Source organism: Oncorhynchus keta, unplaced genomic scaffold, assembly GCF_023373465.1.
Source record: "Oncorhynchus keta strain PuntledgeMale-10-30-2019 unplaced genomic scaffold, Oket_V2 Un_contig_7249_pilon_pilon, whole genome shotgun sequence".
Classification (NCBI taxonomy): Eukaryota; Metazoa; Chordata; class Actinopteri; order Salmoniformes; family Salmonidae; genus Oncorhynchus; species Oncorhynchus keta.
The window spans coordinates 84-23,762 of record NW_026289345.1 but is presented as its reverse complement, the minus strand read 5'-3'; the positions used below and the strand labels follow the sequence as shown (position 1 = coordinate 23,762).

Sequence of the window (23,679 nt, the reverse complement as noted above, 5' to 3'; positions counted from 1 at the left end):
CTTGATTTGATTTCCAGGAAGGAAGAAAGAACAGGAAAAACATTTTCTCAAGTAGACGGAAGAAAACATGTTGTCCTTCAAAGTAGTAAGTCAATCTCACTGTCCTTTTAAATGGTGTGTTGTGTGACCAGCCATTCAAAAGGACACTAGTAATTGGCTAAGGTACCTTGAACTGGTGTCATCATTCATAGGCATGAAAACTGTTGACACATCTCACCAATGACTCAACAACACACGCACGCATACACACAGTCTGTATACACACACACAGAGAGAGATCTCAGTGATGCTCTGAATAACTTACTGGGGGGCCTGGTAGTCCTGGCCTTCCAGGGAGCCTTCACTTCCCTGTAGGACTGTAGGACACACACACACACACACACACACACACACACACACACACACACACACACACACACACACACACACACACACACACACACACACACACACACACACACACACACACACACACACACACACACACACACACACACACACACACACACACACACACACACACACACACACACACACACACACACACACACACACACAGAACAAACCATGAGAGGGATAATGCTTTCCAGTCTGTCACTGGGGAACACGTTTCTCCGGTTAAGATCCCAATAATCTAAGAATACCTCTTTACCCATATTTACCCACACATTAGACACAGTGACAATCCTAATCTTTGGGACATGGCATGGCTGATAATACAAGTCTATTGCAGAGGTAGAGTATTTGAGAAGAGGGACATACTAGCTCTGTTGAATTTGAGATAGATTGGGGGTATAAGGCTCTGCGATAAACTTGTGTCCTGTACAAGGGGTGTACTGATACATCAACCTGCCTCACGCTACAGAAACAGGAGATCCTATGAGTTGTTCTGGCTGCACAAGCCTCTTGCAAGCCTACTGAATTGGCATACAGCACGCCACCCCAATCCACTGACAACACTAGGCCCATGGCATTCTTTCAACAACAAAACTGAAGAGAAATCCATAAGGAATTATGTGCTTTTTAAGAAAAGAACATGATTCCTGAGTATTACAATAACCCATTATTGATGCTCTTTGAGATAGCACTAAATAAGATGCAAGGCATTGTTTTCATCTTAGACTATCAGAACAGCTCCTTGGCATGTCAGGCCACATGCTTGAATAAAACATGACCCTGTATGTACTAACTGCCTATATTTAGAACATAAAGTAGACATGTACAGTACAGTGCCTAGTGAAAGTCTATACAGCAATGGCACAGTCTTCACATTTCCCCCCCTTAAAATTAAATAAAAAAATTGATTGAATTAGATATATTTTCTACAGGTCTACACAACCTACTCCACATCTTCAAAGTGAAAGAAATGTATATAAAATGTTATAATTAATAAAGAAAACAAAAAACCAAAGATGTCTTGATTGTGCGTCTTCACACCCCAAAGTTAATACTTGGTGGAAGCACCTTTTGACAGCCATTACAGCTGTGAATCATTTTGAATAAGATTCTGCACAACTCTTAGGGCAATATAATTCCATTGCTTGATCATGACAAACTCCCCAGTCCCTGGCGATGACAAGCATACCCATAACATGATGCTGCCAACCACAATAGTTGAAAATACAGAGGGTTGACTTTGTGTTATGTTGTATTGGATTTGACCCAAACCTGTAGTTTTTTTTATTTTAGGCCAAAAACGTAATGTCTTTGCTGTGTTGTCTTGCAGTATTACTTAATGGTATTGTTGCAAACAGAATCAAGGATTTGGAGTGGATTTTTTTAACACAGGCTTCCTTCACTTTACCATGCGGGCCAGTAATGTAGAGTGAATGCAATGGTTTTGATCCCTTTGTATTTTCCAGTATTGTAGTGGCCTCGGGAGGCTGTCAGGATCTAAAGAAATATGAAAGGAACAAAGCCCAGGTAAAAAGTTAGAGGAAACTCTGTCTTCTGAATACCTAACCCTGGGATAGAGTTACATTTTTGTGTGGGACAATTGCACACATGCAAAATTATGCCAAGGACACAACAGAGTAGCTTTCCAAGAGGTATTTAGTGTTCCTGAGTGGTTTAGTCTCTGTCCTGACTTAAATCTGATTGAAAAATTAAAGACAATGTTTGAATACTGCTGTCCATCAATGATTCCCTACCAAATTTACTGAGCTTGAGCAATTTGAACAAAAACAATGGATATACACTCAGTGGCCAGTTTATTAGGTACAACAACCCGTTCAGGAAAATGGTTCACTCCGACAGACAGTGAGTCATGTGGCCGTGGCTTGCTATGTAAAGCAGGCAGACAAGCCTTGAGGCATTCATTTACTGTTCAACTGAATGTTACAATGGGCAATCCCAATAACCTAAGAGACTTTGAGCTTGGTATGATCGTCGGTGGCAGGCGAGCCGGTTCCAGTATCTCAGAAACGCCCGGCATCCTGGCCTTTTCACGCAGGACAGAGTCTAGGGTTTACTGAGAATGGTGCGACAAACAAAAAACACCCAGTCAGTGGCCAGTCAGCGGCAGTCCCGTGGGAGAAAACAGCTTGTTGATGAGAGAGGCTGAAGGAGAATGGCAATAATCGTGCAAGCTAACAGGAGGGCCACAAACAGGTAAATATCGGTGCAGTACAACAGTGGATGGCAGAACGGCATCTCGGAATACACAACTTGTCTGTCTTTTTCACGGATGCGCTATTGCAGCAGTTGCTGTTGCATCATGCTGATGGCAGAGTCAGGATTTGACATAAGCAGCATGAGTCCATGGCCCCATTCTGCCTGGTATCAACGGTACAAGCTGGTGACGGTGGTGTAATTGTGTGGGGAATGTTTTCCTGGCACATGTCAGGTCCTTTGATACCAATTGAGCAATGTTTCCATACCCCCCAAAATTCATTCTGTTCTGGAGGCAAAGGGGGGTCTGATGGGTACCTAATAAACTGGCCACTGCGTGCATGTTGTCGTGAGAGTTGTGCAAGCTTGGTAGAATCTTATTCAGAATGATTCCCAGCTGTAATGGCTGCTGAAGGTGCTTCCACCAAGTAAAAGTGAAAACATACGTAATCAATTCATCATCATCTTGTGTTTCTAAGTCATTTGGAAAATGATCATTTTTCTTTCACTTTGGAGTAGGTTGTGAAACTACATTTGGGACAAATCTAATTGAATCCCTTTGTAGATTTAATTTGAAGGTAGCAAAGTGTGAAGACCGTGTAAGTGTGAGTAGACCTTCACTAGAGACTGTATATTCATACAGTGCGTGTACACACAGCGTCTCTTTCTTACCCGATCTCCCTTTGTTCCAGGCTGACCCATTGGCCCAGGTCTGCCCATGACCCCCTGCAAACAGAGACAAGGTACATCAATTAACTGGGTCACTAACTAAACATAGAAAACATAGTACATCAATTAACTGGGTCACTAACTAAACATAGAAAACATAGTACATCAATTAACTGGGTCACAAACTAAATATAGAAAACATAGTACATCAATTAACTGGGTCACAAACTAAATATAGAAAACATAGTACATCAATTAACTGGGTCACAAACTAAATATAGAAAACATAGTACATCAATTAACTGGGTCACAAACTAAATATAGAAAACATAGTACATCAATTAACTGGGTCACTAACTAAACATAGAAAACATAGTACATCAATTAACTGGGTCACAAACTAAATATAGAAAACATAGTACATCAATTAACTGGGTCACAAACTAAATATAGAAAACATAGTACATCAATTAACTGGGTCACAAACTAAATATAGAAAACATAGTACATCAATTAACTGGGTCACAAACTAAACATAGAAAACATAGTACATCAATTAACTGGGTCACAAACTAAATATAGAAAACATAGTACATCAATTAACTGGGTCACAAACTAAATATAGAAAACATAGTACATCAATTAACTGGGTCACAAACTAAATATAGAAAACATAGTACATCAATTAACTGGGTCACAAACTAAATATAGAAAACATAGTACATCAATTAACTGGGTCACAAACTAAATATAGAAAACATAGTACATCAATTAACTGGGTCACAAACTAAATATAGAAAACATAGTACATCAATTAACTGGGTCACAAACTAAATATAGAAAACATAGTACATCAATTAACTGGGTCACAAACTAAATATAGAAAACATAGTACATCAATTAACTGGGTCACAAACTAAATATAGAAAACATAGTACATCAATTAACTGGGTCACAAACTAAATATAGAAAACATAGTACATCAATTAACTGGGTCACAAACTAAATATAGAAAACATAGTACATCAATTAACTGGGTCACAAACTAAATATAGAAAACATAGTACATCAATTAACTGGGTCACAAACTAAATATAGAAAACATAGTACATCAATTAACTGGGTCACAAACTAAATATAGAAAACATAGTACATCAATTAACTGGGTCACAAACTAAATATAGAAAACATAGTACATCAATTAACTGGGTCACAAACTAAATATAGAAAACATAGTACATCAATTAACTGGGTCACAAACTAAATATAGAAAACATAGTACATCAATTAACTGAAAACATAGGTCACAAACTAAATATAGAAAACATAGTACATCAATTAACTGGGTCACAAAAATATAGAAAACTAAATATAGAAAACAAATAGAAAACATAGTACATCAATTAACTGGGTCACAAACTAAATATAGAAAACATAGTACATCAATTAACTGGGTCACAAACTAAATATAGAAAACATAGTACATCAATTAACTGGGTCACAAACTAAATATAGAAAACATAGTACATCAATTAACTGGGTCACTAACTAAATATAGAAAACATAGTACATCAATTAACTGGGTCACTAACTAAATATAGAAAACATAAATATAGAAAACATACATCAATTAACTGGGTCACAAACTAAATATAGAAAACATAGTACATCAATTAACTGGGTCACAAACTAAATATAGAAAACATAGTACATCAATTAACTGGGTCACAAACTAAATATAGAAAACATAGTACATCAATTAACTGGGTCACTAACTAAATATAGAAAACATAGTACATCAATTAACTGAGTCACAAACTAAATATAGAAAACATAGTACATCAATTAACTGGGTCACTAACTAAATATAGAAAACATAGTACATCAATTAACTGGGTCACAAAATAAATATAGAAAACATAGTACATCAATTAACTGGGTCACTAACTAAATATAGAAAACATAGTACATCAATTAACTGGGTCACAAACTAAATATAGAAAACATAGTACATCAATTAACTGGGTCACAAACTAAATATAGAAAACATAGTACATCAATTAACTGGGTCACTAACTAAATATAGAAAACATAGTACATCAATTAACTGGGTCACAAACTAAATATAGAAAACATAGTACATCAATTAACTGGGTCACAAACTAAATATAGAAAACATAGTACATCAATTAACTGGGTCACAAACTAAATATAGAAAACATAGTACATCAATTAACTGGGTCACAAACTAAATATAGAAAACATAGTACATCAATTAACTGGGTCACAAACTAAATATAGAAAACAAGTACATAATTAACTGGGTCACAAACTAAATATAGAAAACATAGTACATCAATTAACTGGGTCACAAACTAAATATAGAAAACATAGTACATCAATTAACTGGGTCACAAACTAAATATAGAAAACATAGTACATCAATTAACTGGGTCACAAACTAAATATAGAAAACATAGTACATCAATTAACTGGGTCACAAACTAAATATAGAAAACATAGTACATCAATTAACTGGGTCACAAACTAAATATAGAAAACATAGTACATCAATTAACTGGGTCACAAACTAAATATAGAAAACATAGTACATCAATTAACTGGGTCACAAACTAAATATAGAAAACATAGTACATCAATTAACTGGGTCACTAACTAAATATAGAAAACATAGTACATCAATTAACTGAGTCACAAACTAAATATAGAAAACATAGTACATCAATTAACTGGGTCACTAAACTAAATATAGAAAACATAGTACATCAATTAACTGGGTCACAAACTAAATATAGAAAACATAGTACATCAATTAACTGGGTCACTAACTAAATATAGAAAACATAGTACATCAATTAACTGGGTCACAAACTAAATATAGAAAACAAGGTACATCAATTAACTGGGTCACTAACTAAATATAGAAAACATAGTACATCAATTAACTGGGTCACAAACTAAATATAGAAAACATAGTACATCAATTAACTGGGTCACAAACTAAATATAGAAAACATAGTACATCAATTAACTGGGTCACAAACTAAATATAGAAAACATAGTACATCAATTAACTGGGTCACAAACTAAATATAGAAAACATAGTACATCAATTAACTGGGTCACAAACTAAATATAGAAAACAAGGTACATCAATTAACTGGGTCACTAAACTAAATATAGAAAACAAATATAGAAAACATAGTACATCAATTAACTGGGTCACAAACTAAATATAGAAAACATAGTACATCAATTAACTGGGTCACAAACTAAATATAGAAAACATAGTACATCAATTAACTGGGTCACTAACTAAATATAGAAAACATAGTACATCAATTAACTGGGTCACAAACTAAATATAGAAAACATAGTACATCAATTAACTGGGTCACAAACTAAATATAGAAAACATAGTACATCAATTAACTGGGTCACAAACTAAATATAGAAAACATAGTACATCAATTAACTGGGTCACAAACTAAATATAGAAAACATAGTACATCAATTAACTGGGTCACAAACTAAATATAGAAAACATAGTACATCAATTAACTGGGTCACAAACTAAATATAGAAAACATAGTACATCAATTAACTGGGTCACAAACTAAATATAGAAAACATAGTACATCAATTAACTGGGTCACAAACTAAATATAGAAAACATAGAAAACATAAATATAGAAAACATACATCAATTAACTGGGTCACAAACTAAATATAGAAAACATAGTACATCAATTAACTGGGTCACAAACTAAATATAGAAAACATAGTACATCAATTAACTGAAAACTAAATATAGAAAACATAGTACATCAATTAACTGGGTCACAAACTAAATATAGAAAACATAGTACATCAATTAACTGGGTCACAAACTAAATATAGAAAACATAGTACATCAATTAACTGGGTCACAAACTAAATATAGAAAACATAGTACATCAATTAACTGGGTCAAATATAAAAACATAAATCATTAACTGAAAAAATATAGAAAACATAGTACATCAATTAACTGGGTCACAAACTAAATATAGAAAACATAGTACATCAATTAACTGGGTCACAAACTAAATATAGAAAACATAGTACATCAATTAACTGGGTCACAAACTAAATATAGAAAACATAGTACATCAATTAACTGGGTCACAAACTAAATATAGAAAACATAGGTACATCAATTAACTGGGTCACAAACTAAATATAGAAAACATAGTACATCAATTAACTGGGTCACAAACTAAATATAGAAAACATAGTACATCAATTAACTGGGTCACAAACTAAATATAGAAAACATAGTACATCAATTAACTGGGTCACAAACTAAATATAGAAAACATAGTACATCAATTAACTGGGTCACAAACTAAATATAGAAAACATAGTACATCAATTAACTGGGTCACAAACTAAATATAGAAAACATAGTACATCAATTAACTGGGTCACAAACTAAATATAGAAAACATAGTACATCAATTAACTGGGTCACAAACTAAATATAGAAAACATAGTACATCAATTAACTGGGTCACAAACTAAATATAGAAAACATAGTACATCAATTAACTGGGTCACAAACTAAATATAGAAAACATAGTACATCAATTAACTGGGTCACAAACTAAATATAGAAAACATAGTACATCAATTAACTGGGTCACTAAATATAGAAAACTAAATATAGAAAACATAGTACATCAATTAACTGGGTCACAAACTAAATATAGAAAACATAGTACATCAATTAACTGGGTCACAAACTAAATATAGAAAACATAGTACATCAATTAACTGGGTCACAAACTAAATATAGAAAACATAGTACATCAATTAACTGGGTCACTAACTAAATATAGAAAACATAGTACATCAATTAACTGGGTCACAAACTAAATATAGAAAACATAGTACATCAATTAACTGGGTCACAAACTAAATATAGAAAACATAGTACATCAATTAACTGGGTCACAAACTAAATATAGAAAACATAGTACATCAATTAACTGGGTCACAAACTAAATATAGAAAACATAGTACATCAATTAACTGGGTCACAAACTAAATATAGAAAACATAGTACATCAATTAACTGGGTCACAAACTAAATATAGAAAACATAGTACATCAATTAACTGGGTCACAAACTAAATATAGAAAACATAGTACATCAATTAACTGGGTCACAAACTAAATATAGAAAACATAGTACATCAATTAACTGGGTCACAAACTAAATATAGAAAACATAGTACATCAATTAACTGGGTCACAAACTAAATATAGAAAACATAGTACATCAATTAACTGGGTCACAAACTAAATATAGAAAACATAGTACATCAATTAACTGGGTCACTAACTAAATATAGAAAACATAGTACATCAATTAACTGGGTCACAAACTAAATATAGAAAACAAGTACATCAATTAACTGGGTCACAAACTAAATATAGAAAACATAGTACATCAATTAACTGGGTCACAAACTAAATATAGAAAACATAGTACATCAATTAACTGGGTCACAAACTAAATATAGAAAACATAGTACATCAATTAACTGGGTCACAAACTAAATATAGAAAACATAGTACATCAATTAACTGGGTCACAAACTAAATATAGAAAACATAGTACATCAATTAACTGGGTCACAAACTAAATATAGAAAACATAGTACATCAATTAACTGGGTCACAAACTAAATATAGAAAACATAGTACATCAATTAACTGGGTCACAAACTAAATATAGAAAACATAGTACATCAATTAACTGGGTCACAAACTAAATATAGAAAACATAGTACATCAATTAACTGGGTCACAAACTAAATATAGAAAACATAGTACATCAATTAACTGGGTCACAAACTAAATATAGAAAACATAGTACATCAATTAACTGGGTCACAAACTAAATATAGAAAACATAGTACATCAATTAACTGGGTCACAAACTAAATATAGAAAACATAGTACATCAATTAACTGGGTCACAAACTAAATATAGAAAACATAGTACATCAATTAACTGGGTCACAAACTAAATATAGAAAACATAGTACATCAATTAACTGGGTCACAAACTAAATATAGAAAACATAGTACATCAATTAACTGGGTCACAAACTAAATATAGAAAACATAGTACATCAATTAACTGGGTCACAAACTAAATATAGAAAACATAGTACATCAATTAACTGGGTCACAAACTAAATATAGAAAACATAGTACATCAATTAACTGGGTCACAAACTAAATATAGAAAACATAGTACATCAATTAACTGGGTCACAAACTAAATATAGAAAACATAGTACATCAATTAACTGGGTCACTAACTAAATATAGAAAACATAGTACATCAATTAACTGGGTCACTAACTAAATATAAAAACATAGTACATCAATTAACTGGGTCAAAAACATAGTACATCAATTAACTGGGTCACTAACTAAATATAGAAAACATAGTACATCAATTAACTGGGTCACAAACTAAATATAGAAAACATAGTACATCAATTAACTGGGTCACAAACTAAATATAGAAAACATAGTACATCAATTAACTGGGTCACTAACTAAATATAGAAAACATAGTACATCAATTAACTGGGTCACAAACTAAATATAGAAAACATAGTACATCAATTAACTGGGTCACAAACTAAATATAGAAAACATAGTACATCAATTAACTGGGTCACAAACTAAATATAGAAAACATAGTACATCAATTAACTGGGTCACAAACTAAATATAGAAAACATAGTACATCAATTAACTGGGTCACAAACTAAATATAGAAAACATAGTACATCAATTAACTGGGTCACTAACTAAATATAGAAAACATAGTACATCAATTAACTGGGTCACAAACTAAATATAGAAAACATAGTACATCAATTAACTGGGTCACTAACTAAATATAGAAAACATAGTACATCAATTAACTGGGTCACAAACTAAATATAGAAAACAAGGTACATCAATTAACTGGGTCACTAACTAAATATAGAAAACATAGTACATCAATTAACTGGGTCACTAACTAAATATAGAAAACATAGTACATCAATTAACTGGGTCACTAACTAAATATAGAAAACATAGTACATCAATTAACTGGGTCACTAACTAAATATAGAAAACATAGTACATCAATTAACTGGGTCACAAACTAAACATAGAAAACATAGTACATCAATTAACTGGGTCACAAACTAAATATAGAAAACATAGTACATCAATTAACTGGGTCACTAACTAAATATAGAAAACATAGTACATCAATTAACTGGGTCACAAACTAAATATAGAAAACATAGTACATCAATTAACTGGGTCACAAACTAAATATAGAAACTGGGTGAGAGAAAATAGGGGCCAAACAATGAGTACTAGACATGCATTACAACGAGGGATGAATAGATGTGAAAGATGATTTAATGAAATTGGTGATTTGTTTTGCTTACAGGGGCTCCAGTACGGCCGGTTGTACCCAGAATGCCTGGAACTCCAGGAGAGCCCTGCGAAAGACAAGAAACACCAGAGAACAATCATTGTCACTTCCTGTGTAATAGGTAGTGTATGATAGCCTTACTGGTAGGTATTGCAAGAAGGACAAGAGGAGAGTTAACCTCGTTTGCATTTTCGGGGCTATTCCATTGATTCTGTTGTACATGGGGCAAGATGAGTCATGTGACCGTGGCTTGCTATATAAAGCAGGCATTGAGGCATTGAGGCACTGAGGCATTGAGGCATTGAGGCATTGAGGCACTGAGGCATTGAGGCACTGAGGCACTGAGGCATTGAGGCACTGAGGCATTGAGGCATTGAGGCATTGAGGCACTGAGGCACTGAGGCACTGAGGCACTGAGGCACTGAGGCATTGAGGCATTGAGGCACTGAGGCACTGAGGCACTGAGGCACTGAGGCATTGAGGCATTGAGGCACTGAGGCACTGGCACTGAGGCACTGAGGCACTGAGGCACTGAGGCATTGAGGCACTGAGGCACTGAGGCACTGAGGCACTGAGGCACTGAGGCACTGAGGCATTGAGGCATTGAGGCATTGAGGCACTGAGGCACTGAGGCATTGAGGCATTGAGGCATTGAGGCATTGAGGCATTGAGGCACTGAGGCACTGAGGCATTGAGGCATTGAGGCATTGAGGCATTGAGGCACTGAGGCACTGAGGCATTGAGGCATTGAGGCACTGAGGCACTGAGGCATTGAGGCATTGAGGCACTGAGGCATTGAGGCATTGAGGCATTGAGGCATTGAGGCACTGAGGCATTGAGGCATTGAGGCATTGAGGCACTGAGGCATTGAGGCATTGAGGCATTGAGGCATTGAGGCACTGAGGCACTGAGGCACTGAGGCATTGAGGCATTGAGGCATTGAGGCACTGAGGCATTGAGGCACTGAGGCATTGAGGCATTGAGGCACTGAGGCATTGAGGCATTGAGGCACTGAGGCATTGAGGCATTGAGGCATTGAGGCATTGAGGCACTGAGGCATTGAGGCATTGAGGCATTGAGGCATTGAGGCACTGAGGCATTGAGGCATTGAGGCACTGAGGCATTGAGGCATTGAGGCATTGAGGCATTCTGTTACTGATCGACTGAACGTTACAAAGGGTAAAACCAGTGACCTAAGCGACTGTGAGCGTGGAATGATCGTTGGTTCCAGATTTGATTTGATTTGATTTGATTTGACGTAGTGTACCGTCAAGCACACTCAAGCATGTTAAAGTATATGATTGGTGTATTGTCCCCAGGACAGGTCTGAAACCCACCTCGTCTCCTTTGTCTCCACTAGGCCCAGGGAATCCTCTCTCTCCTTTCATCCCCTAGAACAGCAAACAGCATCAATGAATGAGTAAACAGTAACAGCAACAGTAAATAGTACACAAATGGACAAATCAAGTTGAATTATGTATAAACCTTTTCTTAATGTGTCTGCTTGTGAAATGAGAAATGTCTGCCACCATAATATACAGTATGTTCTCTCCAAACCTAATAGTCTCAAACCAGCGGCATGACGGGTGGTCATACATTTCACTTTGACTTCTTGTTTCTAATAGAGCCAATTAGAAGCGACTGCTTGGGTAATTTTACTAATACAGGACACTGCTGTGTATCCATGGCAACCACGTCTGCAGCCAGCAGCTCTGACGATACGAATGTGCTGGACTAACATGGTAAATGTCTGAATCTTTGGTTCAACGGTTGGTGTCTGAATCTTCCCAAATCTCTCCGATGAAAAGAAATATGAACAACTACGAGAGCCTATGTCGTACATTATAGCATATTATGCATTGTTTATAAGGCATTATAAATGCGCTCACAATGCATTACGAAGAGGGTATTTATTCGTAGGAAGTATTATGAAAACAATTCAACTGGAAATGAATAGCAACAAGGGATAGAACCATGTAAAATAATAACCTGGAGAAGAAGTGTAGTCCCCAGCGATGTTATGCACCAGTCTAAATACTATTACACCTATCATCTTTTCTAATTCACTTTGTCATGCTGAGATTGCCAATGAATGGAGTGAATGGAGTAATTCTGTATACATTGACTGTGTCCCAAATTCACTGTGTCCTAATCCTTTACACAGGGCACTACTTTTCACCAGAGGTGAAAGGCACTATGTAGGGAATAGGCTGCCATTTAGAACACATCCATTATAATAGGGAATAGGCTGCCATTTAGAACACATCCATTATAATAGGGAATAGTCTGCCATTTAGAACACATCCATTATAATAGGGAATAGTCTGCCATTTAGAACACATCCATTATAATAGGGAATAGTCTGCCATTTAGAACACATCCATTATAATAGGGAATAGTCTGCCATTTAGAACACAACCATTATAATAGGGAATAGTCTGCCATTTAGAACACCTGCATTATAATCAGGATGACACGTCCATTATAATAGTTCTGCCATTTAGAACCATCCATTATAATAGGACCTTCTTTCCCTGGAACACATCCATTATAATAGGGAATAGTCCCCACATCCATTATAATAGGGAATAGTCTGCCATTTAGAACACAACGCAAATAATAGGGAATAGGCTGCATTTAGAACACATGCAATAGAGAAAGGCTGCCATTTAGACACCTGCACAAAACCACAATAGTCTGTCCCCATTATAATAGGGTTCCATTTCAACACTTATAATCAGGAAGACACGGTTCCTACCTTTGGACCTTCTTTCCCTGGGCGGAAGGTTCCACTCCTGGACCCCTGTTTAGGATGGACGGAAGGGTTCAATGCACGCAAGAACACATGCACAGAGAAAGACACACACACAAAACCACACAATCTGTCCCCAAGGGTTCCACTCTCACACTTCTGGGCGGAAGGGTTCACACACGCACACACACACACACACACACACACACACACACACACACACACACACAGTAAAGATAATGAGACACTCACCTTTTCTCCCACCATGCCTTGCACTCCTGTCGCTCCATGGGTTCCCTGCTCGCCCTTCTGCCCAGGCAGACCTGGCACTCTGGTCTGGCACATGGTGCAGGCATTCTGCCAACACACAGCGGGAGGGGGGAGAGGTACGGTCATATAGACCACATATCTGTCACTGAGTCACAGCAGGGAAATACAGTGCTCCTTGTGTTTGTATTCCATCTCCCCTGGGTCGAACAGCAGGGGAGATGTCTTAATGTTCTCTCAATGTTTCCACAACATTGAAGTTAATGTGAGCAGACTGAGAACCAGACATTGTCTTATTTCCCACCCACTCTAACTGACTCTGACATTTGGGGGATCATTTGAAATATCACAGTCTCCTATCCAGTTCAGGTTTCACTGAGTAACATTTATTTACATTCAAATAGTTAGGCTTAGTCTGTGTCTGGGAAATCAGCCCTTTCTGGGAAATCAGCCCTGTCTGGGAAATCAGCCCTGTCTGGGAAATCAGCCCTGTCAGGGAAATCAGCCCTGTCTGGGAAATCAGCCCTTTCTGGGAAATCAGCCCTGTCGGGGAAATCAGCCCTGTCTGGGAAATCAGCCCTGTCTGGGAAATCAGCCCTGTCTGGGAAATCAGCCCTGTCAGGGAAATCAGCCCTGTCTGGGAAATCAGCCCTTTCTGGGAAATCAGCCCTGTCTGGGAAATCAGCCCTGTCTGGGAAATCAGCCCTGTCTGGGAAATCAGCCCTGTCTGGGAAATCAGCCCTGTCAGGGAAATCAGCCCTGTCTGGGAAATCAGCCCTTTCTGGGAAATCAGCCCTGTCTGGTGAAATCAGCCCTGTCTGGTGAAATCAGCCCTTTCTGGGAAATCAGCCCTGTCTGGGAAATCAGCCCTGTTGAAGTGTACTTCCTCTACAGCAGCAGACATTCACCTGGTCAGTCTATGACATGGAAAGAGCAGCTGTTCCTAATTTTTTTGTCCACTCAGTGTACATTCAGTAGAAGAACACCACAGGAGGTTGGTGGCACCTGAATTAGGGAGGACGGGCTCATAGTAATGACTGGAGTGGAATAGGTGGAATGGTTTCCATGTGTTTGATGCCGTTCCAGCCATTACTATGAGCTGCCCTCCCCTCAGCAGCCTCATATGAAGAACACGTGAATACGTTCCACTTCCAACCATTTATCTGTAGATGGATATCAGTTCTGTTTATACAGCATGAAGACTGTATGACCCTTAGTGTCACTGACATTTAGATTAATCAGAGAAGAGCAGTGGGAAGATATTTCATCTAACTTTATGTACAAATCTTTTTTTCTGAGAGAGACTTGAGCGAAGTGTCTTGAAATAAAAAAGGTCCAATTCAGTTGAGTGCTGCTTTCAGTGTGAAATATCAAATACCATCGGCTGTAAAGTGACCAAACTCTGTCAATGAAAGTGAAGAAACGGAGAAAAGCTATTCTTAGGGAGGATTGTCATTCAGCTCATCAAGTTGAATGACGCAGTCAAGCCAGCAGCACATTGTAAAAAAGGCCTTTAAACAGGCAGGTTAGCGTTTCTTTGTCATGGATCTTGTTCTGGAGGCAGTTCTGCAGAGTGGTCACTAGCTAGCACAGTAACAAAGTCGAAAAATCAGATTTTAAATCTAACTTTAATCTTAACCACACTAATAAACCTAAACTAAGACCAAAAAGCAACATAGCCAATTCTGACTTTGCAGCTGGCCAATCTAGTGGAAGTTGCTCAGTTCTGCCTCCAGGACAAGATTCATGACAATAAATGTCAATCTGCTTTGAACAGCTAAAAGCTTGGAAACTTTATTCATTTAACTGGGCTTCCTATCTTTGGTCTGGTAGAATAAAATCCCCCCTCCCTCTCTCTCATAATCCTGTTTTAACACAATCCTCTTTCAACAGACACAATCCTGTTTTAAATACACATAATTTCTTCTCTGACTGAGAAGAGAGGGATGAATGCATGGATGTGCATTCATCTTGGCTGGCTGAGAGGGACTAGCATCACAACCGAACAGTAATCACACAAACACAGAGAAGAGAGAGAAGACAGACGGAGAGAGAGAATAGAGACAGAGAGAGAAGAGAGACAGAGAGAGAAGAGCCAAGAGACAGATGGACAGAGAGAAGAGAGACAGAGAGAGAAGAGAGACAGAGAGAGAAGAGAGAGAAGAGAGAAGAGACAGATGGACAGAGAGAAGAGAGACAGAGAGGACAGAGAGAGAAGAGCGAAGAGACAGATGGACAGAGAGAATAGAGACAGAGAGAGAAGAGAGACAGAGAGAGAAGAGAGAAGAGACAGATGGACAGAGAGAAGAGAGATGTAGAGAGAAGAGACAGATGGACAGACAGAGAGATGTAGAGAGATGTGGACAGAGAGAAGAGACAGATGGACAGAGAGAAGAGAGATGTAGAGAGAAGAGACAGATGGACAGAGAGAAGAGACAGAGAGAAGAGACAGATGCAAAGAGAGAACAGAGACAGATGGAGATGGGAGAGAGAAGAGACAGATGGAGAGAGAGAAGAGACAGATGGAGAAGGAGAAGACAGACGGAGATAGAGAGAAGAGAGACAGATGGAGAGAGAGAAGAGACAGATGGAGAAGGAGAAGACAGACGGAGAGAAGAGAAGAGACAGATAGAGAGAGAGAAGAGACAGATGGAGAAGAGAAGACAGACGGAGAGAGAGAAAAGACAGACAGATAGAGAGAAGAGACAGATGGAGAAGGAGAAGACAGACGGAGAGAGAGAAGAGACAGATGGAGAAGGAGAAGACAGACGGAGAGAGAGAAGAGACAGACAGAGACAGAAGAGTGTACATTGTACAGATACATCAACAAGGCATGGGAGTGTTGGAGAGAGAGAAGAGACAGACAGAGAGAGAGAAGAGACAGACAGAGAGAGAGAAGAGACAGATGGAGAAGGAGAAGACAGACGGAGAGAGAGAAGAGACAGACAGAGAGAGAGAAGAGACAGATGGAGAAGGAGAAGACAGACGGAGAGAGAGAAGAGACAGACAGAGAGAGAAGAGTGTACATTGTAGAGATACATCAACAAGGCGTGTGAGTGTTGGAGAGATAGAAGGAAAAGGAGAAGTATTGTCCCTTAAATACATAGCAACAAGGTCACTGTGAGAACAAACAACTGACAACAGAAAGCCCTATTCCCTATATAGTGCACTACTGTTGACAAGAGCCCTATTCCCTATATAGTAGTTCACAGTGTAGGGAATAGGGTACCATTTTGGACATATTCCCTGTGTACTCCAGGAGGGATGTATTCAACAACAGCATTCTTCTTAGGACATTTCAAGGATTCCTGTTGAATATAATAATGCATTTCCATAGTGGATTTCCAATTTCTTGAATTTCTAGCTGCAGTTCGCCACCACCACCTGATGGAGGCGCTCCTGAGCTTCTGTTAATAATTCCGTAACATCACCCTGATAGGTTTAGTACTGGTGAAAATATCACATCAAAATATCAACATTAAAAGTTTGTTGTTGTATTACAATTGTGAGGTCTTAAAGTGTGAAATACACCACTGTGGGCAACTGTGCAAATCATAGTAACTGATGCAATTAAAGCAGGCTAAATTATAACCTGTTTCTACACCCTCATTCAATGTGGATCTACATGTTGGCACTTCAAGGTAATAACAAAATATCTTCCATTAATCTTTTCAATTAAAAAAATAATGTATGATTTATGTACCACACTGAATAATGTTGGAACGACAATTGATGGGAATAATCATATGCCAACACGGTAATACATGAAACAGTCCAGTACCTTGAGTAAAGAGCTCATATCTCCGACAATTGGCAAGGCAGTCTGTTGGAAAGACACATTGTCATCATACATTTAATCTTTTTCAGTCAGATCATAGTTGAATGAACCTGTCATAATTATCTTAGCATCACTCGAAGCTTGAACTCTTATGAATGATGCTAAAACACTCAAAGTTAGAATGATTGTGTTTATGGTGGTATGAATGATACTGAAACACTCAAAGTTATAATGATTGTTTTATGGTGGTATGAATGATACTGAAACACTCAAAGTTATAATGATTGTGTTTATGGTGGTATGAATGATACTGAAACACTCAAAGTTATAATGATTGTGTTTATGGTGGTATGAATGATACTGAAACACTCAAAGTTATAATGATTGTGTTTAAGGTGGTATGACTGATACTGAAACACTCAAAGTTACCATGATTGTGTTTAAGGTGGTATGACTGATACTGAAACACTCAAAGTTATAATGATTGTGTTTAAGGTGGTATGAATGATACTGAAACACTCAAAGTTATAACGATTGTGTTTATGGTGGTATGAATGATACTGAAACACTCAAAGTTATAATGATTGTGTTTAAGGTGGTATGAATGATACTGAAACACTCAAAGTTATAATGATTGTGTTTAATGGTGGTATGAATGATACTGAAACACTCAAAGTTATAATGATTGTGTTTAAGGTGGTATGAATGATACTGAAACACTCAAAGTTATAATGATTGTGTTTAAGGTGGTATGAATGATACTGAAACACTCAAAGTTATAATGATTGTGTTTAAGGTGGTATGACTGATACTGAAACACTCAAAGTTATAATGATTGTGAGGTGGTATGAATGATACTGAAACACTCAAAGTTATAATGATTGTGTTTAAGGTGGTATGAATGATACTGAAACACTCAAAGTTATAATGATTGTGTTTAAGGTGGTATGAATGATACTGAAACACTTTATAATGATTGTTTTAAGGTGGTATGAATGATACTGAAACACTCAAAGTTATAATGATTGTGTTTAAGGTGGTATGAATGATACTGAAACACTCAAAGTTATAATGATTGTGTTTAAGGTGGTATGAATGATACTGAAACACTCAAAGTTATAATGATTGTGTTTAAGGTGGTATGAATGATACTGAAACACTCAAAGTTATAATGATTGTGTTTAAGGTGGTATGAATGATACTGAAACACTCAAAGTTATAATGATTGTGTTTAAGGTGGTATGAATGATACTGAAACACTCAAAGTTATAATGATTGTGTTTAAGGTGGTATGAATGATACTGAAACACTCAAAGTTATAATGATTGTGTTTAAGGTGGTATGAATGATACTGAAACACTCAAAGTTATAATGATTGTGTTTAAGGTGGTATGAATGATACTGAAACACTCAAAGTTATAATGATTGTGTTTAAGGTGGTATGACTGATACTGAAACACTCAAAGTTATAATGATTGTGTTTAAGGTGGTATGAATGATACTGAAACACTCAAAGTTATAATGATTGTGTTTAAGGTGGTATGAATGATACTGAAACACTCAAAGTTATAATGATTGTGTTTAAGGTGGTATGACTGATACTGAAACACTCAAAGTTATAATGATTGTGTTTAAGGTGGTATGAATGATACTGAAACACTCAAAGTTATAATGATTGTGTTTATGGTGGTATGAATGATACTGAAACACTCAAAGTTATAATGATTGTGTTTAAGGTGGTATGACTGATACTGAAACACTCAAAGTTATAATGATTGTGTTTAATGGTGGTATGAATGATACTGAAACACTCAAAGTTATAATGATTGTGTTTAAGGTGGTATGAATGATACTGAAACACTCAAAGTTATAATGATTGTGTTTAAGGTGGTATGAATGATACTGAAACACTCAAAGTTATAATGATTGTGTTTAAGGTGGTATGAATGATACTGAAACACTCAAAAATTATAATGATTGTTTTTAAGGTGGTATGACTGATACTGAAACACTCAAAGTTATAATGATTGTGTTTAAGGTGGTATGAATGATACTGAAACACTCAAAGTTATAATGATTGTTTTTAAGGTGGTATGACTGATACTGAAACACTCAAAGTTATAATGATTGTGTTTAAGGTGGTATGAATGATACTGAAACACTCAAAGTTATAATGATTGTGTTTAAGGTGGTATGAATGATACTGAAACACTCAAAGTTATAATGATTGTGTTTAAGGTGGTATGAATGATACTGAAACACTCAAAGTTATAATGATTGTTTTTAAGGTGGTATGACTGATACTGAAACACTCAAAGTTAGAATGATTGTGTTTAAGGTGGTATGAATGATACTGAAACACTCAAAGTTATAATGATTGTGTTTATGGTGGTATGACTGATACTGAAACACTCAAAGTTATAATGATTGTGTTTAAGGTGGTATGACTGATACTGAAACACTCAAAGTTATAATGATTGTGTTTAAGGTGGTATGACTGATACTGAAACACTCAAAGTTATAATGATTGTGTTTAAGGTGGTATGAATGATACTGAAACACTCAAAGTTACAACATTTGTGTTTATGGTGGTATGAATGATACTGAAACACTCAAAGTTATAATGATTGTGTTTAAGGTGGTATGAATGATACTGAAACACTCAAAGTTATAATGATTGTGTTTAAGGTGGTATGAATGATACTGAAACACTCAAAGTTATAATGATTGTGTTTAAGGTGGTATGAATGATACTGAAACACTCAAAGTTATAATGATTGTGTTTAAGGTGGTATGAATGATACTGAAACACTCAAAGTTATAATGATTGTGTTTAAGGTGGTATGACTGATACTGAAACACTCAAAGTTATAAAGTTTATAATGATTGTGTTTAAGGTGGTATGAATGATACTGAAACACTCAAAGTTATAATGATTGTGTTTAAGGTGGTATGAATGATACTGAAACACTCAAAGTTATAATGATTGTGTTTGAGGTGGTATGACTGATACTGAAACACTCAAAGTTATAATGATTGTGTTTAAGGTGGTATGAATGATACTGAAACACTCAAAGTTATAATGATTGTGTTTATGGTGGTATGAATGATACTGAAACACTCAAATAATGATTGTTATAATGATTGTGTTTATTGTGTGGTATGACTGATACTGAAACACTCAAAGTTATAATGATTGTGTTTAAGGTGGTATGAATGATACTGAAACACTCAAAGTTATAATGATTGTGTTTAAGGTGGTATGAATGATACTGAAACACTCAAAGTTATAATGATTGTGTTTAAGGTGGTATGAATGATACTGAAACACTCAAAGTTATAATGATTGTGTTTAAGGTGGTATGAATGATACTGAAACACTCAAAGTTATAATGATTGTGTTTAAGGTGGTATGAATGATACTGAAACACTCAAAGTTATAATGATTGTGTTTAAGGTGGTATGACTGATACTGAAACACTCAAAGTTATAATGATTGTGTTTAAGGTGGTATGAATGATACTGAAACACTCAAAGTTATAATGATTGTGTTTAAGGTGGTATGAATGATACTGAAACACTCAAAGTTATAATGATTGTGTTTAAGGTGGTATGACTGATACTGAAACACTCAAAGTTATAATGATTGTGTTTAAGGTGGTATGAATGATACTGAAACACTCAAAGTTATAATGATTGTGTTTATGGTGGTATGAATGATACTGAAACACTCAAAGTTATAATGATTGTGTTTAAGGTGGTATGACTGATACTGAAACACTCAAAGTTATAATGATTGTGTTTAAGGTGGTATGAATGATACTGAAACACTCAAAGTTATAATGATTGTGTTTAAGGTGGTATGAATGATACTGAAACACTCAAAGTTATAATGATTGTGTTTAAGGTGGTATGAATGATACTGAAACACTCAAAGTTATAATGATTGTGTTTAAGGTGGTATGAATGATACTGAAACACTCAAAATTATAATGATTGTTTTTAAGGTGGTATGACTGATACTGAAACACTCAAAGTTATAATGATTGTGTTTAAGGTGGTATGAATGATACTGAAACACTCAAAGTTATAATGATTGTTTTTAAGGTGGTATGACTGATACTGAAACACTCAAAGTTATAATGATTGTGTTTAAGGTGGTATGAATGATACTGAAACACTCAAAGTTATAATGATTGTTTTATGGTGGTATGAATGATACTGAAACACTCAAAGTTATAATGATTGTGTTTATGGTGGTATGAATGATACTGAAACACTCAAAGTTATAATGATTGTGTTTATGGTGGTATGAATGATACTGAAACACTCAAAGTTATAATTATTGTGTTTAAGGTGGTATGACTGATACTGAAACACTCAAAGTTACCATGATTGTTTTTAAGGTGGTATGAATGCCTTATACATAACCCCTTCAAGTACAGTGATTTCATTTTTCTGTAAAATAATTGTCTTTCTGTGGTTTTGAGGCATTTAACCTAAATATGGTACAGTGGGCTTAGCACCTCCAAGTGACACTGACACAGTATATCTCTGAGAGAGAGAGATGAGAAAGAGATGAGCGGTTAACTTACTGGTTGACCCGGGGGGCCAGGAGGACCTGGGGGACCTTCTCGACCAGGGATCCCTTTAAATGAGAGAAATAATGATGTCACCAGCTATGAGACCATCAGAAACACACAGCGCTGCACACCCTTGGCCCAAGCTTTGACATTCATCCTGGGGTGCTGGGTGCTGTGTGTGTGTGTGTGTGTGTGTGTGTGTGTGTGTGTGTGTGTGTGTGTGTGTGTGTGTGTGTGTGTGTGTGTGTGTGTGTGTGTGTGTGTGTGTGTGTGTGTGTGTGTGGTGTGTGTGGTGTGTGTGGTGTGTGTGTGTTTCTGATGTGTCCAGAAACTGTTGCTATTTCCTCATGCAGACATAAAGGAAACAGATCATTCATCAGAATGTTAGTTTCTCTTTTTATCTGCAGACCGTGGAGGAGAAGAAGAGTGGAGAAGAGGAAGAGTGGAGAAGAGGAAGAGTGGAGGAGAAGAAGAGTGGAGAAGAGGAAGAGTGGAGGAGAAGAAGAGTGGAGGAGAAGAAGAGTGGAGGAGAGGAAGAGTGGAGGAGAGGAAGAGTGGAGGAAGAGGAGTTGGGGAGAGGAAGAGGGAGAGAGAGGAAGAGAGGAGGAGAGGAAGAGTTGAGGAAGAGTGAGGAGAGGAGTTGGGGAGAGGAAGAGTGGAGGAGATTAGAGGAAGAGTGGAGGAGAGGAAAAGAGTTGGAGGAGGAGAAGGAGGGAGGAAGAGAGGAGGAGTTGAGGAGAGGAGGAGAGGAAGAGTGGAGGAGAGGAGTGGAGGAGAGGAAGAGTGGGGAGAGGAAGAGGAGAGGAGGAGAGGAAGAGTTGAGGAGAGGAAGAGTTGGAGGAGAGGAAGAGTGGAGGAGAGGAGGAGGAGAGGAAGAGATGGAGGAGAGGAGTTGGAGGAGGAGTGGAGGAGAGGAAGAGTGGAGGAGAGGAGGAGGAGGAGGAGAGGAAGAGGAAGAGGAGAGGAAGAGTGGAGGAGAGGAGAGAGGAGGAGGAGGAGGGAGGGAGAGGAAGAGGAAAAGTGGAGGAGAGGAAGAGTGGAGGAGAGGAAAAGTTGAGGGAAGAGGAGGAGAGGAGGAGTGGAGGAGAGGAAGAGTGGAGGAGAGGAGGAGTGGAGGAGAGGAAGGAGGGAGGAGAGGAAGAGTGGAGAGAGGAAGAGTGGAGGAGAGGAAAAGTTGAGGAGAGGAGGAGGAGGAGAGGAAGAGGAAGAGGAAAAGTTGAGAGGGAGAGTGGAGGAGACGGAGGAGAGAGGAAGAGTTGAGGAGAGAGTGGAGGAGAGGAATAGAGGAGAAGAAGAGTGGAGGAGAGGAAGAGTGGAGGAGAGGAAGAGTGGAGGAGAAGAAGAGTGGAGGAGAAGAAGAGTGGAGGAGAGGAAGAGTGGAGGAGAGGAAGAGTGGAGGAGAAGAAGAGTGGAGGAGAGGAAGAGGAGAGGAGGAGTGGAGGAGAGGAAGAGTGGAGGAGAGGAGGAGTGGAGGAGAGGAAGAGTGGAGGAGAGGAAG

At 37.0% G+C, this 23,679-nt stretch overlaps 1 long non-coding RNA gene across 1 annotated transcript; it reads right to left on the bottom strand.

Annotated features, from left to right (window-relative positions):
- Positions 1–332: 332 nt before the first annotated feature.
- On the bottom strand, positions 333–13,580 carry LOC127926269 (uncharacterized). The gene is made up of 5 exons (XR_008123668.1): positions 13,560–13,580; positions 12,139–12,192; positions 10,815–10,868; positions 3,283–3,336; positions 333–348 (listed from the first exon to the last, which is right to left on the bottom strand). It is a non-coding gene; the product is annotated as an uncharacterized LOC127926269 (long non-coding RNA).
- Between the last annotated feature and the right edge of the window lie 10,099 nt (positions 13,581–23,679).